Below are 22,010 nucleotides of genomic sequence, written 5' to 3' on the forward strand. Positions count from 1 at the left end.
ATGTAAATGTAGAAGAGAGAAACATAACTCACAGCCCTACCACATTCTACCAAACCCCACAAACATAAACCAAGTAACTGACAGAGGGAACAGAAATAAAGCTTATCCTTAGCTGACACATGTCCATGATCTCAGCTGCAGGACTCTCCAGGAGTTAGTGCCCCAGCCATTCATGTCACATGCCAGCTCATCGACACTGTGGGGAACGAAATAAAAAAACATCCTTATACTTTGAAAGTTCTAGCAGCTGGGCTAATAATCAAGTGAAATGATCAAATGGACAAGAGATATTCAACGTATAATACATGCTCAAGGGAAATTCATATTCCCAAGAATACAAGACAATGAGGTTATATTGCATATATAGAACATTTCAAAAATCTGAGTAACAGAATCTTAGATTTTTGGGGGGAAAAATTACAGATTGATTATAGAGAAAAGAGAGGAGAGACAGAGAGAAAGGGAGAAGTAGAAAGCATCACTTCAGGGTAGTTGCCTCTCATGTGTGCCTTTACTCAACAACCTTAGAGTTTTAAACTGGCAACCACAGAGTTACAAATTGATACTTTATTCACTGTACCACCACAGGTCAGGTGAGAATATTGGATTCTTAAAGGTGACATGGACAGACCCTGGCCATTTGGCTCAGCAGTAGAGCATCGGCCTGGTGTGTGGAAGTCACATGTTTGATTCCTGGTCAGGACACAGAGAAGAAGCACCCACCTGCTTCTGAACCCTTCACCTCTCCTTCCTCTCTGTCTCTCTCTTCCCCTCCCACAGCCAAGGCTCCATTGGAGAAGAGTTGGCCCAGACACTGAGGATGACTCCATGGCCTCCACCTCAGGTGCTAGAATGGCTCCAAATGCAGTGAGCAACACCCCAGAGGGGCCAGGCATCACTCCCTGGTGGGCATGCTGGGTGGATCCCAGTTGGGTCCATGCAGGAGTCTGTCTGCCTGCCTCCTCCTGCTTCTTACTTTGGGAAAAAAAAAAAACATGCAGCTAATTTCAGAGCATGTGACACACCTGACAGATTGCTTTTTGTTAGGAAACCCCAAAACCTATTAAACACAAGAAATAAGATAAGGTGCCAACAAGCTGTTCCTTGGAGTCTTCATGTTAACACTAAGGTGATTATACTTTTAAGTTCTCTTCTGAAACTACTATGGGCACAGAGTGACAACAGAGAAGTAAACTTCAAACATATTGAAAACGGACCACAAAGCAACAGAAAGCAACATCCAACAAGCTTCCAGGTTTGAAAAAATATAAAATGTGTGTTTGGTTCTCAGGGCCATTAACCTAAAATTTAAGTTGAGAGAGGGACAGAGAGGGACAGACAGAAAGTGAGAGAGATAAGCATCAATTCTTCATTGCAGCACCTTAGTTATTCATTGATCGCTTTTTCATATGTGCCTTGACTGGGGGGCTACATCAGAGCAAGCGACCCCTTGCTCAAGCCAGTGACCTTGGGCTTCAATCCAGTGACCTTTGGGCTCAAGCCAGCAACCATGGGGTCATGTCTATGATTTCACGCTCAAGCCGGTGACCCCACACTCAAGCTGCAGAGCCTGTGCTCAAGCTGGATGAGCCTGCATTTCAGCTTTAGAACCTGAGTCCTCTGCATTTTAGTACGATGCTCTATCCACTGCACCACTGCCTGGTCAGGCTAAAAAATACTAATCAAAGGGACACATGAGCTTCTTATGCTTTAAGACATAAATGACATTTTCTAAATAACCCTTCAAACACATCACAATTGGAAATATAAAATAACTTTAAATTAATGATTAAAATACATTTTAAAAAGTCTATAAGGCAGCCTGACCTGTGGTGGCACAGTGGATAAAGCGTCAACCTGGAAACGCTGAGGTTGCCAGTTCAAAACCCTGGGCTTGCCTGGTCAAGGCACATATGGGAGTTGATGCTTCCTGCTCCTCCCCCCTTCTCTCTCTCTCTCTTCCCTCTCTCTAATGAATAAAAAAAGCCTATAAGGCATTGGACATGTAGCTCAGTGCATATGGCATTGTACCAAACACCAATGTGACAGGTGTGAGCCCCATTGTTGGCACTAAAAGGAACAACCAAATGTTGTAAAGTAGCATACCTTTATTCCGTGGGCTTATGTAGAGATGCCAAGGCAGGATACAGAAGAAGTATTAGGAGGAGATTTATTAATAAGCCAGCTGCATATGACTGACATGGGGTATAGCTATCCCAAATCACGTGTGAGAAAATTAGCCCTGACGCTAGTTATATAGACTTGATCACATATAGGTTGGGGGAAAAGGAAAGTCTTAATGTTTCTGTGAATCCTCTAAACAAATGTTGCCATCCTATGCCATGATATCATGCTCTCCTCTGCCCATGTGAGATCAAGGGTATATAAGCAGCCCCTGAACTATATTTGAAACAGCACGATTTGGGCCTGATGCCTTGTGTCAGCCACATGCGGCTGGCATATTTAATAAATCTCCTCCTCTAATAAAACTCTTCAAAATTCATCTAGACTGGGTGTCTCTATGTGAACTCGATGAAATGAGGTACAGTGTCTTTCAGAATCGGGGGTGCGATACTTTATAACATATGGGGGCTCATCTAGGATCCAGTGTTTTGTGTCACTGGATAGAGACACCGCCAATTGGCTGGTCTCTCCGAGAAGCTGCCTGGCCCCACTTGAATCTCGTGGAGAGGCGCACCACCTGGGACTTTCCAGAGCTCCTGGTCTTCCTGTGGGGTCTGGACAGTTCTATGTTAGATGTCTTCCAGTTCCCAAATTTGACAATTTGGATTATTCGGCAGAGAAATCAAGGAGGTAAGCAAGGCAACTCTTTTTGCTTTATGTTCTAGCTTTTCTTTGAATACTTGCTTTCACTTTTCAGTTTAGAACTGGTACTGGTCTGGGACTAGCTGTAGGTAAAGTAGACTTGTGACTAATTTGTAACTCCAGTGCATAGGTAAGGCAGATCTCCTGTTTTGCTGATTTTAAACACTGGTAGCCTGTAGGTAAAACAAACTCTTTGTTTTATTAATTTGAAACTCCAGAGGTATAAATGCAATGGATCTTTTACTGATTTGAAACTTCGGTGTGTAGGTGAAACCAGCTACTTTATTGATTCGAAAAACTTGTCTCCACGTTTGGTGATGTTCTCAGGAGGAAGCCTGAGCAGGGACTGAGTCGATGCTGAGCTAATCAGTCCCATCTCAGGACTTTTCAGGAACACCTTGGTATTTATGAAGATCGCATTCTTCTTTGTTCTCCTTCCTTTTGTCTAAAATACCTGGGTTTAAAGTCTAAAGTCCTTGCAGGGATGCAGCCTGCATACATCTGAGAGGCTATGAGTGAGGGGAAGCCCTTCCCCATCTATGAAAGCACACGTGTGTGTGTGTGTGTGTGTGTGTGTATGTGCAAGTCCTTTGTTTAATGTCTAAATGTGTGTTTTAAAGCCTGTCTTCAGTCTTCTGTGTTAAAACTGGAAGCTACTGACTAAAAGCAATCTTAAGTAGCAAACTATTATTCTCTTTGTTCTTAAACTAGCTTCGGGGTGCCCTGCTAGGTTTCTCTCCTTGTCTTGTGTAATAGGTAATATCTCAAGAGCCAGACACTTTTATTCTGTGTGATAGTTAATTATCTGTCTTATCCTTTTGTTTTTATTCCTGCACTGATTTCTGGATTTTTCTGAAGTAGTCTTAATTCTGTAATTGGTAATCTTAGCTATTAAATATGGAAAGAGGGGCCAGTTCACAGAAGACCCCTTTAGGTTGTCTTTTAAAGCACTTTCAAGAAGCTTATGGAGACTGTTAAGCCTAATCCAGAGGGACCCGAAACATTGAAGACACAAACAAAGTCCATCGATTACACATCAAAGCTTTATTGTCTAGCTTGGTCAAGCGCAGCAACTCTGACAGAAGTCTGAGGGAGAGCGCACCGGCCCTTTTTTGCTACTTAGTTTTTATAGTTTTGTAAGTGGGAAGTACAGAAGCAAAAATTGCAATTAGGAGCCCCTTACTATTATTGGTTATAGTCATATGTCCTTTAACATGATAGGACCACGTTCAATTTGTAAGCCATACATCATTTTGGAGAAAACAAAATTTACAAGTCAACACAATGGTAGAAAGATGTCTTTTTACATATTAAAAGTGTTTATCGGCCCTGGCCGGTTGGCTCAGTGGTAGAGTGTCGGCCTGGCGTGCGGGGGACCCGGGTTCGATTCCCGGCCAGGGCACATAGGAGAAGCGCCCATTTGCTTCTCCACCCCCACCCCCTCCTTCCTCTCTGTCTCTCTCTTCCCCTCCCGCAGCGAGGCTCCATTGGAGCAAAGATGGCCCGGGCGCTGGGGATGGCTCCTTGGCCTCTGCCCCAGGTGCTAGAGTGGCTCTGGTCTCGGCAGAGCGACGCCCCGGAGGGGCAGAGCATCGCCCCCTGGTGGGCAGAGCGTCGCCCCTGGTGGGCATGCCGGGTGGATCCCAGTCGGGCGCATGCGGGAGTCTATCTGACTGTCTCTCCCCATTTCCAGCTTCAGAAAAAACATTTATAAAAAAAAAAAGTGTTTATCTGCCATCTCTCTGTCCAGAGTCACACGTGTTAACCACATGCATTTACATAGAAGAGGTAGTTTCTGTGGGGACAAATGCCCACAAATGGTTTATTGCTATAAGAAAAGGTTTATTTTGGCTTTTCTCTCCCTGTACCTGGCTAGCCATTCACCCCTTTCCCCACAGGCATGGTGGAATGTCTGGGAATCCATGTTTTCCTCCCCTTTGCATTTACAATACAATGCCAAGGGCCATCCTGGTCATGCCAATCACACAGTACAGGGACTATTTCTCACAATTTCTCTGCACACCTTAACCCAAATTAATAAAATGTTCTTCAAGCCTCCCAAAATATTAATATTAATTCTGTAGTTTTTGGTACTTTACAACACCTGCGGGTGAAGTGGCACAGTGGCTTCTCAGAGACGGCCGTAAATACGGAATTAAATGGTCCAAGAAAAGGCTATGCTATTTCTGTGAATTAGAATGGCCTATTTTAGGAATAGGATGGCCAGCAATTGGGATTTTTAATCTCTGGCCCGTAGAAGAAGTCTGGAATATAGTAACTGAGGATCCAGGCTACCCTGATCAGTTTCCATACAGTGATCAATGGCTAAACTTAACATTAGATCCGCCACAATGGTTAAAAGCTTGCTCAATACAGAAAGGGTGATACGTCTTCCTAGTCCGGCCAGATTTATATCTAAGACAGAAAAGAGATTTGAAAGAAAAAATTAGAACTCAGAAAGAAATCAATGTACATATTGCAATAGGGAATACGGACAGGAAAAGTATTTCTCCAGCCTCTAGGAGAAAAGGCTAGCAAGTAAATGATTTAGGTGAAAGAGAAGAGAGAAGCTGAGCGGGGATGTATGGTGTGCGGAACGATGGAGTGGGGGTGTGGCCACGGAGAGGTGAACATGTTCAAGCCTCTTCCCCTCCAGCCATGCTACTGCCCTTGCCACCTCAGCGCACCCAAGCAGAAGGCAAACACCAAGCAGAAGGCCGAGCACCAAAAGGCGAGCCCCACTGCTACCTCCAGATGCCTGGCTAGGCTAGGGCTCAGCTTGCTGTGTGTGGTGCAGAGGAGAAAGAGCAATGAAGTAAGAATAAAATAACTAAAATATAGAATAGAAATTAATTTCAAATGTCCACCGGTGGACCAAAGGAGGTTTTGCCTGTTTGGAAATTAGAGGTGTAAAGCCAGTAGCCACGGCCACCATCACAGCAGCCTGGCCCATGCAGGTTCGCATTGGATTTGGACAGTCGGTAAAGAAACAACGGAGCCAAAAACTGATGGGCCATCATCTTTAATTCTAGCTTGCACCCGGCGGGCAAGTAAAAAACACACACTGGGCTCTAAAACCCACTCACATTCAGTGCTCACAAAGTTACTGACTTATCTGAGTTTCCTAGAATCAAAGGTTTCTAGTTCAACAGACTTATTCACCTCTGTTCCCCATCTCCTTCCTTCTCCCTGCACAAACTGGCTTCTCACTCAACACTCCACCATCTTGGCTGCTTCTCCTGGCCTCCTCCATGTGGCCTTTCTCTGCTCTCTGCTCTCTCCTCTAATGCTAATCTCAGGAACCAAGAGAACAAGTTCCTGTTCTGCCCCCATTTTATAGTGCAGAAATCAAAACCTTTAATCCAATATACAAAATACAGAAGTCTCTAATACAAAGTCACTTATCTGGGGCATGATGGGATTGTACCACCCCACATCAAAAAGGGTGGGAAAGGCTTAGTCCTAAAACCAAGCCCCACTCTACAAGCATCTTGCCTGCCCACAGCCCACCCCCAACACTCATTAATATCATCTGGGTGGCCTGACCTGTGGTGGCACAGTGGATAAAGCATCGACCTGAAATGCTGAGGTTGCCGGTTTGAAACCCTGGGCTTGCCCAGTCAAGGCACATATGGGAGTTGATGCTTCCTGCTTCTCCCCCTCCTCTCTCTCCCCCCTTCTCTAAAATGAATAAATGAAATCTTTTTTAAAAAATCACCTGGGCAACAGCTTCCATGTGGGCAGTGCCATCTTTAACAAAGTGAGCATAATATATTTTATCTGCCCAACAGAGGGTAGGAATAGTATTAAAAATTAAGACTTTGCTTTAAAAAAATCTTAAAGGAGAGAAAAAGAATTTAGAAATGAACAAACCATAGGTGTGGGCCATGCTAATTAATTGGCAGTTTCTTAAATTAAATTGCAGCTCCAGAAGGAATGATAGAATCATAAGTAATAAAATTATAGGAAATAAAATTAAAAATAAGCTCTCCATGTGTTGGGAATAATGACTTGTTGCCCCCACTAATATAAACATTAGAGAAAAATTCCAACACTCTCTCGTGGGCTGAGGGGGTGGTGGAATCTCCTCCAAGTCTCTCAGTTACGTAGAAGACATGGAGTTCATAAGGAAGATCCACAGCATTAACCTTAATGGTAAAAACTGTAAAAGGAAATATTCAGGGAATTGTGGGAATTCGAAACCTCATATAGGCTAAAGCAACTCACTATTGGGAAAGTAATTTGTGAACATTGTATTTAGCTGCTCAAAGCAAGGCAGTTAGTTTACAGGTGGCAAATTGGTTCAAGTCCTGCTTAGAAGAAGCCCCATTGTCTTGCTAAGAAAAACTGCAGGAAAAAATGGGTAAAAGCAGCAAGCTCTTAGTTCTTGGAGTCTGCTTCTCCCTCAGACATCCACCTTGGCCCTCAGGATTAAAATTACTGTGAGTCAAAAGAAAGTTAGTATCTCATTGCCAGCTGGGTAGTTTATACCAAGAATCCCTTATTGTATAAAAGTATTTCCCATGTTAAAATGTATGTGTTGTTTAATTCTTTATTTAGGCCTTTTGTTAATTCTTTTATTTGCTGTTTTATAGTCCTGTAATATTGGAATCTTAGTTTAAATGTTAGGAATTGTTAATAATGTCTTATTTTATCATGCCTTTGTTAAAATTTCTTTTGAATGCTAATGTACTGAATCATTTAGCAGAAGAGATTCTGGAATTCTAAAGAAGATACCCAAACCTATTTTCTTGAATTGATCCACCTAATAATGTTGCTTTTGTCTTTTTCCAAAAGTTTATATAAACAGATAAGGACTCTCAAGCCCCTCAGTGAGATCTTCTGAGCATGGATTTTAAGGTCTATAATGACCAAGATAGTAACAGAAAAGGCAAATAAGGCCCAAAAGAGGTCAGGAAATATCAGCTTTTGGCATACGCTCTAAAGGCTCCAGCACCCAGAAGGGGTTTCATAGGATTCCTTCAGGGCCTTGCATCAAGAGTGGAAAGAAAAGAAAGGTCACTGAACTGAATGAAGCCTGCCAGGCTTCTCAGTCCTACCGAGAGACACATTTTTGCTGTGTAAAGAGGGACATAAGAAGGTAAGCTGCCCCCTTGCTCCATGGAGGGAGGGTTCAGTCTCTTCTAGCCCTGCTCCAGCTACCTGTGACCTGACCTTGCCCAGCATACTGGAATTTGACACTGAAGGCTAAAAGGTGCCAAAGCTGGCCTTGGCCCCATCTCATGATATCATTCATGAGCCTAAGGTATTTCTTCCAAGTAGCAGGTAAACTCATCTCATTTCTTAAAAACATGAGGGCCATTTACTATGCCTTGCCTGAATATTTGAGTTTTATTTATCCCTGGTAGATCTCTACTGTGGGTATTGACAGTCTGATTTTGTTGCTTTATTTAATGTATAATATCTCCTTTATTCCTCTTGTCTCAATGCCCCATGTCTATTGTAGGCTGGGACCTGCTCCTAATTCCAGCTAGAAGCAGTGGCCACTAGGACTTAAACTCTAGCTGCAAAGTGTAGAATGTGACCACAACTCCAATGCCTTGTAGACTTTTCTTCAATATGTGTAACTCCTATTCTTTAGAACATTTCTCAGACTATACTGAAATTAAGTTACATTGGCAAATAATATAAAGCAATGAGAATGTCAACATAGACTTAGCGAAATTATGTTAACATGTTAAGAACTTGTGACTGTAAGATTTATTTTGAATCCTGTTACATTGGTTAGAATTTTACTTTTGTTTAATAATCTAGTAGGCTCTTAATACTTTATTGTATTAAGATGCTTGTTATAGTATTTATTAATATTAGCTATTTGAATTTTATTGTTAATTGTCTATTTTTCCAGTCTGCCTTAAAATCAGAACATAGTAACTCAGATGAATAGATGCCACCTAGAACCAGTGGGGTATTGGGACCCTTATTGCCAAAGGTTTATTTGAAACCAGTTAGAAAAAGGATTTGGCCAACAGGAAAGGGATAATTAGAAAAGCCAAACTTAGAATCTATTACAGAAGGCATAATATCTGAATGTTTAGTTTATTCCCAAGTGAATACTAAGCAAAATAAGGAAATTATAGAAAAAACAGGGAAAAAGCAATTTTCGCAAGTAAACATTTAAAATAGACTTTAATAAATTAATTGACAATTGTTAGGAAATTGCTATACAAAATTCTTTCCAGGTTTAGCTTGCCCATTCTAGTACTGGACCTGCATTTGTGTCCACAGTTTCAAAGCCAGTAGGAAAGGAACCCAATATTAATTAGAAACTAATTTGAAGTTACATTGTGCCCACAGGTACCAAAAGATCAAGACAAGTAAAATGCATGAATCAAATAATAAAGGAGGCCCTGGCCGGTTGGCTCAGCGGTAGAGCATTGGCCTGGCGTGCAGGAGCCCCGGGTTCGATTCCCGGCCAGGGCACACTGGAGAGGCGCCCATCTGCTTCTCCACCCCTCCCCCTCTCCTTCCTCTCTGTCTCTCTCTTCCCCTCCCGCAGCGAGGCTCCATTGGAGCAAAGATGGCCAGGGCGCTGGGGATGGCTCTGTGGCCTCTGCCTCAGGCGCTAGAATGGCTCTGGACGTGACAGAGTGATGCTCTGGAGGGGCAAAGCATCGCCCCCTGGTGGGCATGCTGGGTGGATCCCGGTTGGGTGCATGCGGGAGTCTGTCTGACTGCCTCCCCGTTTCCAGCTTCGGAAAAATGAAAATAATAATAATAATAATAAAAATAAAAATAATAATAATAAAAGAAATGTAACCACCCTTTCCCTAAGTAATTGACAGATTTACAGGTTACTCAACAAACTGTTCAAAGACTGTCCAAAGGTGCTTCCAGCAGATTCAGTGTATCATCCAAGGACTGACTTTCATGTGGACAGGTCCACACACCATGATCCTGACAACTCCCACTGCTGCTAAGGTAGAAAAACAGCATGCCCTACTCCAACCACAAACCAGAAGCTGGTTGGTCTATGTACGGCGAATGTATGAAAAACTCACTAAGGACTTCTTTTTATCAGACTTTCGGAAAACGGAAACTAGAGTAAAACAAAAGCCAACTTAATTGTCACTAAAGTTTAAGATTTTTAAAATCAAGAGTTCTGACTGGAAAGGAAATTGTACAGTCTATAGAAAATTAATAGTAATATTTGTTTCTTTAGTGAACTGTAATGCTATTAATTCTGTCTGTTAAATATCTGTTACATGTTATAATATCCCTAGACAGCAGCCTCATATTCTTCAGTAAACTAAGTCAAAGATTTGACTTAGGAAATAGAACCAGTGGGGAATGTTGTAAGGTACCAAAAGCTGAACATTGATATTGATATCCTGGGAGGAAAGGTCAGGCTTTCCTGTCCCATCCCTCCTTTAGGGAGGGGAGGGAGAAGAATGTAGAAGTTTCTGGCTTGCAAGAACAATAGATCATTCAGCTTTAAATCTAAAATAAAGGTTAACAGAGAAACTTCTTTTTCAACAGGAGACAGAATTTACATACCACCTTGCATTGATTGTAGTTCCTCCCCCTTCCTGGAGTCTTGAAGTAAAATACCTCTAGGCTAGTGAGGGAAGATGAACCCTGAAAGCTTTGTAAACATCTTTGATTATGTTACCTTGATAGTCAAAATGTTTCTGTGTATCCTCTAAACAAATGTTGCCAGCCTATGCCATGATGTCATGCTCTCCCCCACCCGAGTGTGATCAAGGGTATATAAGCAGCCCCTGATCTATTTTTGGCACTGCACAATTTGGGCCTGATGTTCTGTGTCAGCCATATGCAGCCGGCATATTAGTAAATCTTCTCCTCTAATAAAACTCTTCAAAATTCATCTGGACTGGGTATGTCTACATGAACTTGATGAAATGAGGTACAGTGCCTTTCAGAATCTGGGGTGCGGTACTTTATAACAGTGTGTTGGTTGTGTCTTTCCTCCGGTTGGCAATTGGTACCAATAAGCAGAGTCCTCATAGCCTCCTCAAGAGTAGTCTCAAAGAGGCTGCCAGCCCTGCTGCTAAGCCGGAGTGTCCCACTGCACGAGGAAGTTGAATCAGGGACGCCTTGCCAACATAGGGCTAGGGCTCTCCTGGGACAGGGGAGCACTTCTCTAGGAAGCCAGGCTGTCTCTGAGGAGGGTGTGGACAAAAAAAGGGGCCACATGCTGAACCTGACAAGCTCCAGGGAGGCTTGCATGGTGGCCTTACAAACTCAGACCTAAAATAACCACACAAGATGGTCTGAAATGGAAACTTTCTAACTAAAAGCAAGCAGTTCATGGTGGGCAGTAATGTCCTAGGGAGGTATTTTTCTCTAATAAAGGTCAAAGGCTTACATTAATTGAGCCTGTCTGTTGTCTTTTGCATCTACAGTAAGGTACCTGATAATGGCACCAGAGAAAATTCAGGTCCAAGGGGGCTTCTCAGGTGAGAAAGAATTCAGGCGAGAGACAGGGTGCAAGTGTTCAGGCAAAGCAAGCAGTTTATTAAGCAAAGCTGAGCACTTGATACAAGACACAAGTGGGCAACTCAGCTGTCTGAGCACCACTACCTGTTGGGGTCTTAGAGATCATATACTTTTTAACTGTAACTTCCAAGTTTCCCTTTTGATGATACTCTCTGACCATCGTACAGTATTTCAAGGCCGTTTGGATATTTGGTGATTTTATTCTGGCAGACCGTGTGATCTCTGACCCCCTCCTTCAGTGGGTGAGATAAAAACCCCTTTGTTCCCCTCCCCCTTTCCTGCCCTGGTGCCTGTCTATCCTATCTAACAATAGCACGCCTTAGAAATGTAAGGGTAATTTTTTACTGCACTCCTCAGGGCAAGCATATCAGCAGAGCAGAAGCCAACCACCCTCATTGTTATTATCATGGTCGTTGTTAGCTATCATATTCCCGCCCACATAAAAGAAATTTTAGTATATACATTTTTACTTTCAACCATTACCCTGCTTTACGTTCTCAGCCTCCCTAATCTATCACCAATCAATTTCATGTTACCCCTTTGTCTTCTGCTTTGCTTCTGATGTACAAAATACTGGCAAACCGCCATTTTCCAGATCACTTTTTCAATCTGCTAAGACTTTGATTACCAGCAATTGTCCACAGGTTGGCTAAAATAAACTCATATTCTACAGGTCTGGACGCTGCTTAAGTTGACAAGGGAGACCTGGGGGGGGCGGGACCCTCCCCTCACGAAACATCTTCAGGGAGATGGCGACCCTCCGTGGAAGAACAGCCTCTCTACACAGGGAGGGCCCCCTCAGAAGATCACCATATTCAAGGAGGGAGACCCTCTCCAGGGAGTTGTACCCTCTCCAGGGAGGAACGTCCTGTCTAAGGCGAGGCTGCAGCTCCTTTCCAGGGACTGACCCAACCACAGGGAGGTGTCCGGCCCTCGCGGTCCCCGCCCCGTCAACCACAAGCTGTCAGCCCCGCCCCTCCCTGTCCGGCGCTGTCCCGGATCCTCGCTGTCCAGGCGGGATGCCGACCCCACCCCTCGCAATCTGCCCCCACTCAGTACCCCCTTCCCACAGCCCCCTGCCAAACACCCCGCCCAGCGCCCCCTGAACCGTCCCCACGCTATCCCCGCCTACGCCTTCCCTGCCCCATGCCATCCACGCGCCTCGCTGTCGCTGTCGCTGTCCTTCCAGCCCCGTGCTGTCGGACCCACCCCGGGCCGGCCCTCCCCTCGCCATTGGCCCCTCCCCATCACCGCCCACGCCTTGGAACCCTGCCCTGCGCAGTCCCTAAAATATAAGGGTGTAAAGAGATTCAAATTGAAAGATGGGAAAAGACACGTAGATGCGGTAATACAGAAGTAGGTTGAGAGTTTTTGTTACATGCACTCAGCTTTTCATTTCCAATTGTACACCATATTGCAGCAGAGGACAAAACTTTCTGGTGACTTTTACCTAGCTGTTATTCTCAAGATGCACAAGAGATGGCAACAAAAACATAGTTGTGGGCTTTTTTCCTAGACGGGTCCACTGTGATATTGATCCAAATATATTCAAAACAGAAAAGCAAACGCCTTGGCTGGATGGCTCGGTTGGTTGCAGCATCGGGCTGAGATGCAGAGGTGGCTGGTTCAATCCTAGGCTGGGGCACATACAGGAACAGATTGATGCTTCTGTTTCCCTCTCTCCCCCTTCCCTTCCCTGGATTCAATTAAAAATAAAGAGAAAAAAAATAAAAATTAAGCAACGGCACTGTCCACTACATTAAATGAGAATCCAGACCTGGTAATAATTCCTACTTTAAGACCCTCACACGCCTCACATTACCTATTGCTCCCATTTGCTGGATGAAACAAGGACAATTATTATCTCCATTTCACAAGTATCTGAACTATGGACTGATTCTAACACAGTTCAAATTCCAGAACCAATGGTCCAAGGTGGGTTAGAAGAGTGAGCACTCACAGTATCCCGGGCAAAACGAGCAATCCAAGTACTCCTTGCAGCCTTTTTTTTTTTTTTTTTTTTTAAAGAAAGGTTTTTTATTTTATTTATTTTTTACAGAGACAGAGAATGAGTCAGAGAGAGGGATAGACAGGGACAGACAGACAGGAATGGAGAGAGATGAGAAGCATCAATTATTAGTTTTTCATTGTGCGTTGCAACACCTTAGTTGTTCATTGATTGCTTTCTCATATGTGCCTTGACCGCCAGCCTTCAGCAGACTGAGTAACCCCTTGCTGGAGCAGCGACCTTGGGTTCACGCTGGTGGGCTTTTGCTCAAACCAGATGAGCCCCCGCTCAAGCTGGTGACCTTGGGGTCTCAAACCTGGGTCTTCCGCATCCCAGTCCGACACTCTATCCACTGCGCCACCGCCTGGTCAGGCTCCTTGCAGCCTTCTGTTGAACATTGAACAGCGGCACCTTGAGATACAATTTTAATTCGTTCTGTAACCAAGCTCGTAAGTCAGTCAACTCGTATATCAAACTGCTGATACTGGACCCGTGCACCAACGCGCCAACTAGCAGCAGCTTCCTGAATCACGACTCGTATCTTGAAATTTCGCTCAGATCTCGAACAAAAATACAGAGCCGCAGCTCATATCTTTAAAAAAAAGTATGTTGGTCTGTTCGTATCTCAAGGTACCACTGTACTGTAATTTTTATTTATGTTTTTAAGAAAAACTGCTCAAAACCTGATGGTCCAGCTTGCCATGTTCTCACCTAAGGTGGTATTTGAGGTGGAACTTGGGCAGGAAATGAGATAGGATAGGTGGAGAGGGAGGAGGTGGCCTGGCCCTTCCCAGGTGCTCAACCAAGAACAGATCCCTTTAAGAGTGCCCTCCCCACTTCTACCCCCTCCCTGTCTTTACAATCTGTTCTTCAGTCCAGAGCATTGGTCTGCTTCTACCCACGTGTCCTTCCTCTGAGGCCTCACCTGACAGGAGCTTCCCACAGGCTCAGAATGAACTAGAGCTGACTTCTGGCTCCACCACCTGCAAGCTGTGTGATTTCAGGCAAATAAATAAAAACTCAGTCTCCTCATCCATCAAATGCGGAGAATGGCTCCCTCTCGGGTGGCTGTGAGGATTCAGGAAAGTGGTGCGTGTTAGCTCCTGCTAAACATGTGACCAGCACTCTCTCTCCCTCTGTCCTGTCTTGGTCCATGCCTCATATGACATTCCTATCAGTCTCTTCCTCTCTGCAGCCACCACCACATGGCATGTGAGACCTTGGAGCTCAGGACGGTCCTCCCGTACTCTGTTCTTGCTGTTCCCAGCTGACATCCAGGCCAATAATAAACTGATATGGCCAAGCACCCGGAAGCCCAGGCTTACCCGGGACACCCTCCCAGTCCTTGCACTTTCACAACCTCTTCATTCCTTGGAGACCACAGCCCGAGAAGGGACACTGAGGGGCCACCTGAAAAGGGGAGGCATCCAGAGGAAAAGGGCAGAAGGACTCAGTGCCTGTAACCTCCACCATTATTATGACTTGCTCTTGGCCTTCTCTAGAAGCAGAGCAGCTATGGCACAGAGGGGCCAGACCCACAGGCCACTGGGCTGTTTTCCCTAAACTCCTTTCTGGCATCTAACTTGAGATCCTCAAGCTGCAGCAATAGTTCATATGGCCTTACTGGGGTCCCTGTAAAGATGGAACTCTCCAACCTATTCATGTAAAAAACTTAATTCTTAAAGTTTTTATTTATTAATTTTAGAAAAAGACAGAGAAAGGTGGGGAGGAGCGAGAAGCATCAACTGGTAGTTGCTTCTCCTATGTGCCTTGGCCAGCAGAGCTTGGAGTTTCTAACCAGCAATCTCAGTATTTCCAGCTCAATGCTTTATTCATTGCACCACCACAGGTTGGACTATTTATTGATTTTAGAGAGCAAGAGGAAGGGGAGTGGGGGGAGACAGACAGAGGCTGAGAGAGAGAATCATTGATTTGATGTTCCACTTGTTTAAGCATTGAATGGTAGCTTCTGACACATGTCCTGACCAGGGATCAAACCCACAACCTTCACATATTGGGAGGACATTGTAACCCACTGAGCTACCTGGCCAGGGCTCCACCCTATTCATTTTGTAAGTTAGCTCTCAATATGCCAATGTGGATTATCTGTGTCCACATCTAAGAACTGGGACACCTTCCAGTGTGTGATGACCTGGGCCTCCTTCACTTACCCCTGCCTGCCTGGAACACAGGGGACAATGAACTTCTGAGGACACAATGGATTCCTGAAATGGGCCATCAAACCTAGAAATACTTGAGCTTTCATGCTGTTTAAGCTTAAGCTAAATGGAATGCTGAAGCTTCTTCCTAAAACAGGCTTTGCTATATTTATAAAATATAATGTGCAATTTCCTTACCTTTCTTCAACAATAGCCAGCTACCTGTTTTTGTAAACTCAACAACCATTACTTGAAAGACACCAGACGGTGGCCACAGACAGACTCGGGACCCCAGACACAGACCCTACGTTCCTCCACCTAAACAACAGACCCCAAACCAAAAGTAGGACCCTGGACCCCAGGCCCCAAACCAAACACTGTTCTCCAGACCCAGGTCAGACCCTGGAGCCCAAATGCCAGACTCCAGAGACTGACACAAGAACTTGGACACCAGATGCCCCACATTACATCTTATGGCTAGAGCTGTGTGTGAGCCCCACCCTGGAAACCAGGACATGGAGACACACACAGAGGGACCCCACACCCCAGATGCCACACAGCTCAATACAGATTCAACCTCAGACCCCAGAGACTGAATCCACATCTGTAACTGAGACCCCACAGCCAAACTCCAGACATGGAGCTGGACAACAGACCCAAGTTTCCACACGACAGATGCAGGAGCTGAACCGGATCCTCACAATGTAAACACAGCCGGGACTCAGTACAGAAAACTCATGACTCTGAGTCCAAGCAGCTAGCTTCTCAGATGTGTTTTCATGCTGCTAAATGAGGGAGCATTACAGAATTCACCAAACCCTACAAAAATTAACCCAAACAGCTGACAGTGAACAAAAATAACAGTAACCCCAGCTGGCAGAGGTCCACGTCTCAGCTGCAGCACTTTCCTGAAGTCAGTTTCTCATCCTTTATCTCCACATGTCCAGCTCATCGATAGAGTGGGGGATAAAAAACATATTTTCCTCATACCTTATAAGTTCCAACAGCTGTGGTAATAATCAAAGGAACTTAATCAGATGAACAAGAGATACTCAACATATAACACATGCTCAAGGTGAATTCTTATTTCAAAGAACACAAGACAGTGAAGTAACGGGGTCCTCTCACAGGAAGGAGGCTGTGCCTTGTGAAGGTAAGGGGCCGTGCCCATAAGCTCTGGGTCGAGGCATTGTGGAAGGGGTCTCGCCTGACACAGAAGTCCTGTCACATTGGTTCTGTTATTGGTTCTGTTCCCTGTGAACACAGGAAACAGGCCCACCAGAGAGAATGGGGTCCTGTCACATCAGCTCTGGAGCCTGTGAGTGTGAGGAATGGTCACTGTCCGAGACTGAGGGCATCATGTCATTTTTGATCCACGTGAGTGCAAGGAGAGGACTTTCCCTGAGAGCATAGGGCATCCTGTCACATCTGCTCTGTGTCATTTGACAGTGTGGAAAGGTCACAGTTGAGAGAGTAGAAGGTCTGGGTTTGATCTCATTGCCTCTGGACCCTCTGATGTTAGAAGGGGTCCTACCACAGGAGTCATGGTTCAGCACGGCTGGGTCTTCTGACTGTGGTGAGGGGCCTCACATTAGGAGGGGGTCATGTGAGCTTTGGATTTTGCCTCCGTGGACAGGAGTCCCACCAGAGAGAATGATGAGCTTTCTCCCACGCACTTTAGTTCCTACCATTATGAAGACACAGACATCCAGAGCTGGGGGTGATGGGAGGAGCCTTGAATATTCACTGTGTCCCTGCAACATGACAAAGGCAGGTGCTTGGTAAACGGGTGCTGTTCCCATGGTGCACACTAGATGGCAGCAGAGAAGAGCGTTTCCTGGCGGAATGCACCCCAGTGTGCGCGGTGTTCCGCTCAGACAGCGTGGACAGTCCGGTCACATCAGCTCTGCCTCCTCGGAGTGTGGCCAGGGGTCTTCCCTGAGGGAGTCTGTTCGCACCTCTCAGTCCCAGACTCCCTGTGCAACTTGTACACCCAATGTCAGACATGTGGATCCAGGGAACAAACCTATTAGGACCTTTGTTTTGTCACTTGTAAAAGTTGTCACTTTCATAGTTTATAACATGCTTTGTACAAAACCTTGGCTTCGGACTTGGCTCTGCCGCCTAAAAGCCTGTGAGGTTGGACCTCGCCGTGCTCACGTGAACTGGAACCAGAATTAGTGTGCTCCCGGATATGGTATGCGGTCCAGCTGATGGACTCACTAAAAGTGGTCCAATCAGAATGACTTTTATTTTAGAACCTGAGACGTGTAGCCCAGAACTATTCTGGGCACCCTTTTCTGGTCCTCACAGGTCAGCTGTACCGATTCCCCACGCCTGCTCACCTCCAGCCCCCTCCACTCTCGTGACACGCCCTGGACCACATCACTAACTTCACGTTTGGGTTCTGTTAGGTGGACAGAAATATAATGCATAGCCACTGACAGACACCACACCCAAATGGGTATTCAACAACAGCCTCGATTTCTTTGTTGCTTCCTGTGCCATCTCACCTCATATACTCAATACGCGCACAGGGAGGTGACAGAGGAACAGGACTTCTTACTCCAGAGACAGGGGAAAACCAAGCCTCCTCAGAGCCCCTACACCTTCTCCTTCCTCCCTTTCTCACCTGACCATTTGGGGAGCCTATGGGGAGGTTTCACATTCAACCATACAGGAGAGAGGGTCACTCCAGAGCTGACCCACTCAACGTGTTCTGTGCATAACCCCCAGAATGTTAACATTTTCCCCTGTAGCAACATGCTGACACACAAAGAACATGGAAAACACTGTGTGCTGGGGTCCAGCCCCGGGGGGAATCCAGGGGTCCCACAGGAAGAGATGGCGTCGGCACGAATCGAGTGAGAGAGCTGAATTCTTTTCTTTCTCTTTATTTTCTGGTTAGCATTTACTGCCAGGCATCTCTCTCAATTGCTGGTCTAGCTTTCCTTTTATGCACACACACTAAGTTACAATCACATGATATTCAGAATACATTGATTAGTCATTGTTTTTGTTTCACTATGGTTACATTTTCTAGGTAACAGTTAATTCATTTCTATAAACTATAAATCAGGTGGTAAGTCATTCAAAGTACAATTATACAATAACTTGAACAGCAATAACAATATTGATACAAACCTCCAAAAGGTCAGTACTAATTAATAACTCTACCTTGTCTAAGATTCTATTGTCTAGTCAAATTTTATTTATTTACTATATTCATACACTAGTTAAGTTCTAACTTTATTCTTCTCAGAGTGTTCCTCCACCTGCAGGTCAGGTATGCAAGAAGAAAGGAATGTTTCTTTACTCTACCACATGAAAAGGCTAGGGAGGAAAAGTGATGAATTAAGTGAAGGCTGAAAGGTGCTCTGTGTATAGTTACTGTTTCCTACCTATTCATAAGTCACAATCTATTCTTTCTAACATGATTAATAAGAAGAAATTCTCCTACAAACTTAACTCTTTACGAAGGATATCATAGCCAGCCTTTTATGTCTATGAGCCCAGTTCAAGGGGCTTATAGGCTTTTCTGTGGAACTCACACCCTCTGTCTCATTTCCAAAGAAATTACTACGAATCTACAGGGAAAGCACGGTACTATTATCCCTGTGCCATAAATGATAGCACACACCCAGAAAAAGGGAGGATATAAGGCCAGATTAATTCAAAAGGTCAAAGGGGGAAGTGTCATTGTGCCTTTCCTTTGCGGTGACTTTGTCAACCCGCAGCCATTGGCAGCCATTGGTCTTCACTGTGATGACTTTGTCAACCAGCAGCCATTGGTCTTCTCTGCTGTGACTTTGTCAATCAGCAGTTTTTGATCTTCTTCTGCTGTGACCCTGTCAGCCAGCAGTTGTGGGTCTTCTTCTGCTGTGACCTTGTCAGCCAGCAGTTGTGGGTCTTCTCCTGCTGTGACCTTGTCAGCCAGCAGTTGTAGATCGGCTCTCGACAACTGTGGTCCCACGAAGTCATCAGTGGATGACGTTTCAGATTGGTCCTCCCTCCTCTGACGGTACTTCCTACATTTGAGGCGAGAGAGGTGGAGCCACTCCACGTCCATTCTCCCTTCATCACCATCTATCTCCCTCTCCCATCCTCTCCCCCACCTCCTTCCCTCCTGCAGTCCCCAGCCCTCTGCTGTGTCTAAGCTGTGTGTGTGTGTGTGTGTGTGTGTGTGTGTGTGTGAGAGAGAGAGAGAGAGAGAGACAGACAGACAGACAAGAAGGGAGAGAGATGAAAAGCATCAATTCTTTGTTGCAGCACCTTAGTTGTTCATTGATTGCTTTCTCATATGTGCCTTGACTGCGGGGGCTACAGCAGACCAAGTAGCCCCTTGCTCAAGCCAGCCACCTTGGGCTCAATCTGGTGAGCCTTGCTCAAATCAGATGAGCCTGCGCTCAAGCCAGCAGCCTTGGGTTTTGAACCTAGGTCCTCAGTGTCCAAGTCAGACGTTCTACCCACTGCGCCACCACCTGATCATAAGAGATAGTTTTAGCACTTTCAAGTTTTCTTTTTTTATGCTCTTAAATATGTTACCCAAGGCCATTTCAAAACTTATTGGTTTCTACTATTCTTTTTTTTTAAGATGTTTTTATTTATTCATTATAGAGAGGGGAGAGAGAGTGAGAGAGAGAGAGAGAGAGAGAGAGAGAAGGGGGGAGGAGCAGGAAGCATCAACTCCCATATGTGCCTTGACCAGGCAAGCCCAGGATTTTGAACCGGCAACCCCAGCATTTCCAGGTTGACGCTTTATCCACTGTGCCACCACAGGTCAGGCGGTTTCTACTATTCTTTTGCCAAAAACGGGGAACCCAGGCTGGGGTTCTTGAGCCTGCAGCTCAGTGGGAAGAGACTGAAGCAGATTTAGATCCATTAACAAGATAAAAGAAACGTCTCCTCGAGTTTCTACATGCAAAGGAGACCTGAGCGGTGAGCACAGAGGTGGCATACTCATTAGACAAGAGAGGACACACCTGGGAGCCAGTGACGGGCAGAGAGGTTCCAGACGGGGCATTAAGTGGTAGACAAGTACCCAGGGCACACATGTGGTGCCCAGGACATCATGGGGTAATGGGGACACACATGGGGTGATGGGACTTGGAGTGATACATGACTCGTCAGAGCACCTTGGGTGTGTAGTGTGTTTACTGTTTTTCAAGTGTCCTTACCTTCAGGTGTCCACACTCCAGTATTTCTGAGGACACAAGTGCTCTTTGGGACAAGTTCAATGACCTCCCCTGGGTGTGGGGTGGAAGTGGACGCAGGTGAAGGGGTGGCCCTGTGTCCTCACCAGGGGTCATTGTACTCGTCCCTGCTCCCATCTTGTTTAGATTTTCCTGAGACAAAGTTGACAGAAATACTTAGCTTCAGCAAATAGGTCACCTTTTCCTCTGGACTGGACCTGGATCATGAGGATAGACTGCCTGGGGGTGTATGGTCCGTGGTGGGGAGGTCTGGGTGCAACCAGCATGAGTGAGGGGATCTGAGTCCCTGTCGAGCCCAGGTGGTGAGGGTGGGAGGAACCCTTTGAGGGAGGGTGGTGGAAACCAACACAAAACCTGCTGCAGAAACAGTGCGACCCCCTAACACCACAAACACCCAATCACAGCCTCCCCCATGAAGGGTGAAGCTGTCTGCAGCCTCACAGCCAGTGGAGGTGGTAGGAGCTCAGACATTTTCCATAAACAGCTGGGGCCAAATTAATGAGCCACGAATACTCCAGAGGAATGGTAGGCCTCCTGACAACCCCATTGCGGGACCCTGGAAACACGCAGAGCCAAGAACAGCCCCCAGGGAAACCGTCACTGGTGGGTCGGTCACCCTCACACCTGCACTGGGACGCCTGTCACTGCTGTCTCTGACGAAGGTCCCAGGGACAAAGGTGACGCGGGTGTCCGAGGTCCCGCGTGGCCAGCAGGCTGGGGCAAGGCCAGGAGGCCGAGGGGAGCTCCTTGCCCAGCGTGGAGGTTCCTGCCCCAAGCGCTACTTAGGCGGCAGGGGTGGGGGAGAGGTGCCCGCGGGAGCAGCTGGGAGCCTGGGGAGGTGGCAGGGAGGAGCAGCACCCCCCCCTCAGAGAAATCCAGGATGAGACGGGGTTGGTGAGCCCCGGGGACGCCCAGGAAGAGACGCTAAACGTCCCGAAATCTGAGACAGAGGGCTCTCCTGGACAAGGTAGCCCCCTCCACCCCTAACCCTTTAACGGGCTCCTTTGCAAAGCCAGTCCCGTCCATCCTGTCCCAGAACCCCCAAACCCGGAAATCGTGGCTGCAGGCTCGGGGACTTCATGCAGAGACATCCAAGCCAGCGGCAGGGAGGATGTTCACAGGCTGCGGAGGGGGATGGGGACACGGAGCCTTAGGGCAGGGGTCCCCAAACTACGGCCCGCGGGCCGCATGCGGTCCCCTGAGGCCATTTATCAGGCCCCCGCCACATGGAAGGGGCACCTCTTTCATTGGTGGTCAGTGAGAGAAGCGCATTGACCAACTCATTAGCCAAAAGCAGGCCCATAGTTCCCATTGAAATACTGG

The sequence above is a fragment of the Saccopteryx bilineata genome, chromosome 3 (assembly GCF_036850765.1).
Source record: "Saccopteryx bilineata isolate mSacBil1 chromosome 3, mSacBil1_pri_phased_curated, whole genome shotgun sequence".
Lineage (NCBI taxonomy): Eukaryota > Metazoa > Chordata > Mammalia > Chiroptera > Emballonuridae > Saccopteryx > Saccopteryx bilineata.